The 9,076-nt window shown below is 48.9% G+C and overlaps 1 non-coding gene across 1 annotated transcript; it reads right to left on the bottom strand.

The window, feature by feature from the left end:
- Nucleotides 1-8,479: 8,479 nt before the first annotated feature.
- LOC113603534 (small nucleolar RNA SNORA1) lies at nt 8,480-8,614 on the bottom strand. The gene has a single exon (XR_003425129.1). It is a non-coding gene; the product is annotated as a small nucleolar RNA SNORA1 (small nucleolar RNA).
- Nucleotides 8,615-9,076: the final 462 nt, after the last annotated feature.

Genomic DNA, 9,076 nt, shown 5'->3' with positions numbered 1-9,076 from the left:
GACTATCACCGTCAGCCCCTCTTCTTCCTCTGTGTCCTTCACCGCCGTTCTTTTTCACAGCTCTGCTTCCCCTCCCGTCAACAGATCTCTCAACAAATGTTTTCCATCACTGCTGGCTATTTTTATCCCTTTATCAGAGTTATTTCCTTTGGTAAATAGCTCCCTGGCACAGGGTGGGCAGCCTCACTCAGGTGCCAGCAAGCACATGCAGGCAGGAGGTGCGGGGCCGGTGGGCATCTGGGAGAGGGAGGAACGAGCAACAGGGGCCGGGCCCGGCGCTGGGGGACTGTGTTCGGTGCTGATGGCAGTGGCAGCAAGAGGCTCACTCATCCGCCCCCCCCCCATTTCAATTTGTTAAAACCATTCTCTGAGAAGGCAGCGTGTGCCGAGGGGCCTCGGAAGCAGACAATCAGTGACAGGCGCCCAAAATAGCCTCGGAATCAGCAGCGTTTTGTTTTGCTCCAGGCTTTTCATGCCTGCGAGGGGAGGAAAGAAAGGATCCAGAGCATTTTCTGCGTCCAAACACACATCTTTTTTACAATAAGACAAATGACTCGTATTCCTGCTATTAAACCCAGCAGCGTCCCCTCCCCACCAGCCACCCCTTCTCTGAAGACCTCGCCAACATTTCCTTTTGTGGCTGCAAGAGGAGAGAATAGCAGCTCACGCGGTTCCGGCGCAAGGAGCCTCTGCCTCCCCGGGCTCGCCTTTTACAAGCGGGGATTTTAATAAATTAGCGCCAGGGCGCGTGCCGCTCTCTGCAGCTGCCGTGACAGCTCTCCAGGAGGGGCTGCGAGAGCCAGGCCCTGCTGGAGAGGACCGAGCCAGCGGTTTGCTGGTGGGAGCCCCTCGGCCCCAGTCCCAGCTGACACCAGCCCCGCGGTGGCCCCTCTCCGGCGGCGGCCCCTCGCAGCGCTTACGGGACCGGCCTCAGCTTCTGGAGGAGACTCCTTGGGGGCCGGGGAGGCCGCGTGCATCAGGAGGAGTCCCAAGGGGGACGGCACGACCCCTGGACTCCAGTCTTACCCCTGTGCTGACTCCCCGAGCGGCCTTATCCAAGCCACCGCTCGCAGTGAGACCGGTTCCTGGGGAGTCAACTCTCAGAGCAGGCTGCTCCCTCTCCTTTAGAGCGCTTGCCCCGTGGGAACTTAGCTCTTACTTGTGGGGCAGTTTGGCCACTTCGATCACGGGCCTGCATACTTTTTAGGCCCATGGGCCGAATCTGGCCATACGCGTTTATGTTGTCTGGTCTGTGGCTGCTTTCACAAGACAGTGGCAGAGCTGAGCAGTTGTCCTGCAGAGATGGGATGGGCCCTAAAACCTAAAATATTTACTCTTCGGCTTTTGATGGGAGAAGTTTGCCACCCCTTGGTCTAGCGGGTGAGTCCCACAGAAGGTTTAGAGACACTTCTCAAGATTACTCAGCCAGGCCTGAAAGGAAATATGAATGCGGAAGCCTCAGTGCCCCAGACTGTCAGGGATGTTCTCAATTAAATGTGCACAGGTCGAGTTGGGATTTGCTAGAACAGGAATCCCTCCCAAGCTAGGACATTGCCTGGCAAATACTGGGGGCCTTCTCTAGCCCTGGTTCCCCTCACTGGTCACAACTGAGCTCCGACTGGTGATGGGCGACATGTTCTATCCTAGCCTCTATCTGAAGGTCCTTCCTACATGGCTTACATGGCTAGAGAGAGTAAGGGTCCTGGGATCACGAGTGGGAACAGGATGTAGAGGTTGAAGTACTTGGGAATCACTAGTTCAGAGCTGGGTGTTACTACTCATCGAGCCGCATAACCTTGAGCGTGTCGGTAGACCTCTCTGAGCCTCACTGTCTGAAAGGCGGAAGGAAAACTAGAGCCTTCCTTGCAGGGTAGTAATAAAGATTAAACGCAATAATGTGTGCTGTGTATTCAGCGCAGGACCTGGCGATCCAGAAGAGTAAATAGTAAGCATTTAGTTGTTGTTCCCCTGCGGAGCTGGTTTAGGTTTATTCCAGCTTTTCCTGAGTTTCCCAGGACTGGTGGCTATGGGTGTCTCTAGGCCCCTCGTGGACTTCACCTTGGGAGTGAAAGGCTCTGACAAGTCCTCTGTTTTGTCTCACTGAAGTGGAAAGTTCTATAAAACCCAGAGGCACCACATGCCAAACCAGCCTGCTACGCTCCTGGCATGGGGACCAAGTAGTGACTTTGAAAATGTGTGTTTTCCTGGGTAAAACCTCTAATTGGACAATTGTAGGTCTTCTGGCTTTATGTAGACTTTATGACTTTGAAAGCTCTTAAGCTGGGGCGAGAGAAAATTTATGAATGGGATTTCTTTATTTCTGTAACACTCTGACTCATGCTGTTGATCCACTTGGGGGGCTGGGCTTCCGTTACTTGCTAATTTCTCTTTGCCAGGTGGTCCTTGCTCTGCCTCAGTGAGCCACAGCCAGTGGGTACTGAGCCCCAGAAGGGGGTCGAAAGGGGCTAAAAAATTGTTCCGGACCCAGATTGATTTCCCAGGCAAAGAAATAGAGTGCTTGGGAATTTCTCAGGGAAGCTCTATAGTTTTTCTCTTAAATTTTGAAAGCTTGTTTTTACCGGGCTGTTTCAGTTCCTCTCATAGGAAACTCTCACCGTCTACATAAAAGGCACTGGTCTTAGAGAAAGGGCCGATTTCTGGCTGAGGGACGTTTCCTCTGGGCGCCCTCATCCAAGAGCTCGTTTGAAGGTAGGCAATGCAGCTACCAAGATGTGTCTCGATCAGCGTACTAATGAGACTGACTTTACTTAAAAACCGTGTTGGTTAGGGTAATGTACATTTCTAAAACAAACAGATTCCAAAATGGATAAAGGCTCAAACACAGTAGAAATTTGTTTCTCATTTACATAGTCATCCAAGGCTGATATTTCTGGTAACAGTGGGTGGCTTTCATCCACCCAGTGACTCAGGAAGCCTGGCTCCTTCTACCTTATGGCTTCATCATCCTCTCTAGAGCCTTGAAGTAACCTGCATCTAGCCAACGGAGTTGCAAAAGGGCGCAGGGAAGGCTCACCTTCTTCATATAAGCCTTGGCCCAGAAGTGAGTGTTACCATGCCTTGCATTCCATTGGTGAAGTACGCGGCTATACCTAAATGCCCGTGGGGCTGGGGACTGCAGTCATTTGATGGGAAACCGCTTCACATGGACAGCTGTGTGCAAAGGAAGGGGGCACATGAATTTTAGTAGGCAATCAGCAGTATTTGCTATAGAAAGAGAAAAGTATCAAAAGAGAAAAGGCCATCGAAGATTAAATACAGAGAGGATGCCATTGGGTCTAGCACCTGGCCAATAATAAGGACCATAACTATCCTTGTCTGTGAATCCCCATCCCTTAGAGCAGTGCCAAGCATACAGTAGGTGCTGAGTAAATGCCTGTGAAAGAAATAAGTGAAACAGAAATGAGAAAGTGAAAGAAATAAGAAATAAGTGGCCCAGAGTCCAAGGGCTGGCCCAGTGTTTCCCCAAAAGGGATCGAGACGCTTATAGTTACTTATTCAATTTACAAGTTGCTTTTATTGAAGGCAGTAAAAATCATATAAATTTGGGACTATCCCGGACAATCTAGTGTATAGATGTTGTACCCAAGGTTTCACAGGATTTCTGATTAGAAGATCCCTTCGAGGACATCTAGGCCCATAACTGCAAATGTGTCCCAACTCACAAGCTAATGCAGTGACCGCCTGGCATTCGAGTCTGCAGGAAAATGTGCTGTGATTGACTAGTGATGTGTACCACAGGCAAGGGGAAGGACAATATGGTAAGCTAAGTTTTTGACAAATCCTAGCAAGCCCAAGATCCCCCATAATTTATATATAGGGGCGAGGCTCAGAGAGGAGAGTGGTGGGCAGCTGCCTTTGGAGACTCGTTGGAAGGCCTGGATGAGGAGGTGATTAGAGCCAGGAACTAAGTAGATGATGACAGAGATCAGAAGAAGGTATGCTGGAAAATTCTCTTGGAAATCCAAGGGAGCCAGGGGCTACAAGACTGGTCTATTGTGACTACTTCCGAAAGAGAAAAGTGGAGGCAGAGCACCGTTTCGACTCTTTGACTGACATGCTTTCTACTGAGCTTGGTCAGCCTTAGAGGGGTGGTGGTCCAAATCGTATCTCCCCAAAATTCATATGTTGAAGTCCTACTACCCGGTACCTTAGAATGTGACTGTATTCTGAGATAGGGTCTTTGAAGACGTCATAAAGTTAAAGCGAGGTCATTGGAGCAGACTCCAGTCTAATGTGACTAGTGTCCTTACAAGGAGAGGAGATTAGGACACGGATACGTGAACAGAGGGAAGCCCACGTGAAGACACAGGGAGGAGAGGCCATCTACAAGCCAGGGAGACAGGCCTCAGAAGAAACCTATTCTGCTGACACCTTGGTCTTAGGTTGCCAGCCTCCAGAATTGTGAGAAGATAAGCTTCTGCTGTTCAAGCCACCAAGTCTGTGGGACTCTGTTATGGCAGCCCTAGCAAAGGAAAAGAAGGGGAAAATGAAGTCTGCTGTTCTTGCCTGCGTTTCTGTCTAGGGCATGTGCCATAAGGCAGACCCATGAGGTCACTGGGCAGTGAGCAGATGGCTCGAGGCCTTCCTGGGCCTCTAGGACTCCCTGGAGTTTAGAGTCCAGCAGGCATCTCATGGTGACCTGGACACAAAGGGCACCATCCAGTCCATGAGCCCCACAACCCATCACCAACTGGTCCCTCCTCTGTCCCTCCCCGTGCTGCCGGCTGGGGGTCCAGAGCCACAAGGGTCATGGCTCCCAACCCTGGGTGAGCTCGGTCTGGAGTGAAGAAGAGTAGTGTGTTTCCTGGATCCTAAGACGACATTGATGACAAAATACGTTACCAATTCAGCAACGGTGTTTCAGGAGGCAAGAAATACTCCCAAATTAATGAGAAGCACGGGTTGGCGGAACTATCCCGATTTTAGTAGAGTAAAAATGGGACCACCTGCACGGCTTTGAATCAAGAAAGTGGAGTCGATCAATGGCTAGAGTACCGGGTGCTTTGTGCTGTTACAGGGAGGATGGTGGGGAGGGTGTGATTGTTCCTGCCTTGGCGGGAGGTCAGGGCCCTAGAGAGGGGACATCTGAGGAGCAGTGTGCCAGGCCGACAAGTCAGGAAGGGTATTCTCAGCAGAGGGAACAGCACCGGCAAAGGGCCAGGGCGTATGCATATCTGCAACCGTGTACACAGAGGAAGAGACTGAGGTGAGGGTGTTCAGACAGAGCAGCCTGTGAAGTGCCTAGAATGCCATGTCCAAAGCCCACTTGCGCTAGAGCAGAGGGCGAGCGATGAGGCCTCAGGCCAGGAGGGAGCGAGCCCCGACCCCGTTCAGAACAGCATTGCAGCCAAACCCGCCCTGGCGGCTCCTCTCCGTCAGTGGCTCCCAGAGCGGGAGCACAGGTGCGTGGCAACCAAGAGATGGTCTGTGTAAAGCCACTTGCGAGCTGGTTCTAGAAGGCACATTGAGGATGAGGGAGAGAGGGAAGGAGCGCGTCGGGAGGAAGACGCTCTGAGAGGAAATTGCTCTGCCCCTGCTGAGCACCCTGTGGGGCGTGGGGCAAGTCCCTGCTGCCCTCTGGGCCCCACCTTCCTCGGGACCTGGTAGTGGAAAACCGTGCGGGTGCAGGAGCCAGATGCGTGGGTTCAAAGCCAGGCTCTCTTGCTTATGATCTTGCTTAGATCATATTGTTAGATCAGATTGCTTAGATCAGTTGGCCGAATTACATAACCTCTGGGTCTAAGTCTTCTCCTATGTGGAATGGGATAATAATGGTACCTGTTCTTTAGAGTTGCTCTGGGGATTGCATGAGATAATACATGCAAAGCACATTTAACAGTGCCTGGCACGCGTGAAACTCCCCAAATCAGCTATTGTGAAAAGTGGCTGTGATGATGATTGGTTGTGTAGGACTAGCTTGGTGGGTTTTAAATCTTAAACCATGGAACCTTTCTTCCAACATATTTGGAACATCAACGTGCAGAAAAGGTTACATTGAGCTCTTTTTTTTTTTTTTTAATGTTTATTTATTTTGAGAGAGAGAGAGAGAGTGAGCGAGCCAGCACAAGGCAGGGAGGGGCAGAGAGAAAGAGAGGCAGAATCCCAAGCAGGCTCCGCACCATCATGGCAAAGCCCGATGCAGGGCTCAAAGTCCCAAACCGTGAGATTATGACCTGATCCAAGATCAAGAATCAGACGCTTAACCGACTGTGCCACCTAGGCGCCCCAAGCTCTTTTCGTTGAGGCAGGAGACCCTGAGCCCAGACCCTCAGCACCCCCTTCCCCAGAGCTGTCTCCCAGCCCAGCGGGGGCACCTCTGCAGAAGCCTTAGGCTGCAGAAAACCAAGATTTAAAGCAGCTGTCTCAGAGGATCTTTGAGGTCCCCCTCAGCTGCTCCTTTTTATCTATTTCTTCCTTCTGTAGCTTGAGTATACATCTGGAAAAACTATACAGCTCAAAATCATGTTCCAAAAGCATTAGCTGAGCCAGGCCCCGGGAATAACCCAGTGAGGGCAAAGCAAAGTGGACACGTGAGCAACAATCCTGACTGCAAAGACCCACAGACAACTAAATACCAACCCCACATTTTTTTAAGCCCATAAATTTTTATTTAAGAAAGTTTACATGTTATGATTCATTCCACTGTCCCTCAGAGTCACTTCAGTTCCTGCAAAGTCTGAGTCAACTTATCTTTAAGATAGACCTTTTTGGGGTGCCTGGGTGGCTCAGTCGGTTAAGCATCCGACTTCGGCTCAGGTCATGATCTCGCGGTTCATGGGTGTAAGCCCCACGTCCGGCTCTCTGCTGATAGCTCGGAGCCTGGAGCCTGCTTCAGATTCTGTGTCTCCCTCTCTCTCCACCCCTCCCCTGCTCACACTCTGTGTGTGTGTCTCTCTCTAAAAATACATAAACATTAATTTTTTTTAAAAGATAGGCCTTTTTAAAAGATTTCATGTCTCTTGAATAGACACTTCTCCAAAGAAGACATCCAGATAACCAACTGACCCATGAGAAAATGCTCAACATCGCTCATTATCAGGGAAATTCAAATCAAAACCACGATGAGATACCACCTTATACCCACCAGAATGGCTAACATGAACAACTCAGGCAATAACAGATGTTGACGAGGATGAGGAGAAAGAGGATCTCTTTTGCATTGTTGGTGGCAGTGCAAGCTGGTGCAGCCACTCTGGAAAACAGGATGGAGGTTCCTCAGAAAACTAAAAACAGAACTACCCTTGACCCAGCAATTGCACTACTAGGCATTTATCCATGGGATACAGGTGTGCTGTTTTGAAGGGACACATGCACCCCCATGTTTATAGCAGCACTATCGACAATAGCCAAAGTATGGAAAGAGCCCAAGTGTCCATCGATGGATGAATGGATAAAGAAGTGGTGTATATATACAATGGAGTATTACTCGGCAATCAAAAAGAATGAAATCTTGCCATTTGCAACTACGTGGATGGAACTAGAGAGTATTATGCTAAGCAAAATTAGACAGTCAGAGAAAGGCAAATATCATATGACTTCACTCATATGAGGGCTCTAAGACACAGAACAGATGAACATAAGAGAAGGGAAGCAAAAAGAATATAAAAACAGGGAGGGGGACTAAACATAAGAGACTCTTGAATATGGAGAACAAACAGAGGGTTACTGGAGGGGTTGTGGGAGGGGGAGATGGGCTAAATGGGTAAAGGGGCACTAAGGAATCGACTCCTGAAATCATTGTTGCACTATATAGTAACTAATTTGGATGTAAATTAGAAAAATAAAATTAAAAACAGAAAAAAAAAGTAGAAGAAAAAAAGATCTCATGTCTCTACAAGCTGAAATGCAGAAAGTACATTGCTCTTTTGGCTAGTGATCTAAAATGTATTATTCCTTAAAAAAAAAATAAATAAAATGTAGTATTCCTTGAGGCACCTGGGTGGCTCAATTGGTTGAGCATCCAGCTCTTAATTTCAGCTCAGGTCATGATCTCATGGTCATGAGATCAATGAGCCCCGCATCGGGTTCGGTGCTGACAGCACGGAACCTGCTTGAGATTCTCTCTCTCCCTCTCCCTCTGCCCCCACTCTCTGGCACAGGCACAGTCTTTCTCACTGTCACTCAAAATGAGTCAATATTTTTAAAAACATATTGTTCCAGGGGCACCTGGGTGGCTCAGTCGGTTAAGTGTCCGACTTCAGCTCAGGTCATGATCTCACCGTTTGTGAGTTCGAGCCCCGTGTCGAGCTCTGTGCTGACAGCTCAGAGCCTGGAGCCTGCTTCGGATTCTGTGTCTCCCTCTCTCTCTCTCTCTCTCTCTCTCTCTCTCTGCACCCCTCCCCTGCTTGCACCCTCTCTGTGTCTCAAAGATAAATAAACATTAAAAAAAGTATTATGTCTTAATACGTTTCTAAGATGGAGGTCGTGTTGCTTTCAATTTCCCTTGTGATCTTAGCAAAAAAATTGCAGGTCTCGCTGTCACGGTTGCAAGACATTTACTGAGATGGAAGCATGATCTGTGTCTCAGGTTAGCCCCATTAAGAATTTCTGGACCCCGGGACCGACGGTGCCCATTCTCATGGGAAGTGAGGCTTCACCTCCTCAGTTTTTAAGACAAGTTATGTCGATGTGATTGTCTGAGCTGCAGTCGGACGGTTAACCAACTGAGCCATCCAGGTGCCTCTCCTACTCATCTTTCAAAACAATCCCAAATGCCACCTTCTCCAGGAAGCCTTCCTAGATCTCCTCAGTTGAAATTCTATAGTCTATCTCCTGTCCTCCCACAGAACTTAGGTTCTGCTTGGGTTTGAGTTATATCTCTTACTTGGGTCACTATGTTGTAAGCTTGACTAGAGCAAAGATTTTTACCTTAGTGGTCTTTGTACCCACATATATATATGGGAGGTCTATGGATTTGGGCTTCAATTTCTCAGTCTTTCTGGGTATGTGAGCTTAGGCAAGTTATCTAATGTACCTTAGTCTTAGCATTCCTGTCCAAAAAATGGTAAAACAAAACAAAACAAAACAAAACAAAAAACAAAAAACCCTTCCTCAT

This window comes from Acinonyx jubatus, chromosome D1, assembly GCF_027475565.1.
Source record: "Acinonyx jubatus isolate Ajub_Pintada_27869175 chromosome D1, VMU_Ajub_asm_v1.0, whole genome shotgun sequence".
NCBI classification, from domain to species: domain Eukaryota; kingdom Metazoa; phylum Chordata; class Mammalia; order Carnivora; family Felidae; genus Acinonyx; species Acinonyx jubatus.
The sequence above is the reverse complement of the archived record's forward strand: the minus strand, read 5'-3'. Positions and strand labels throughout refer to the sequence as shown.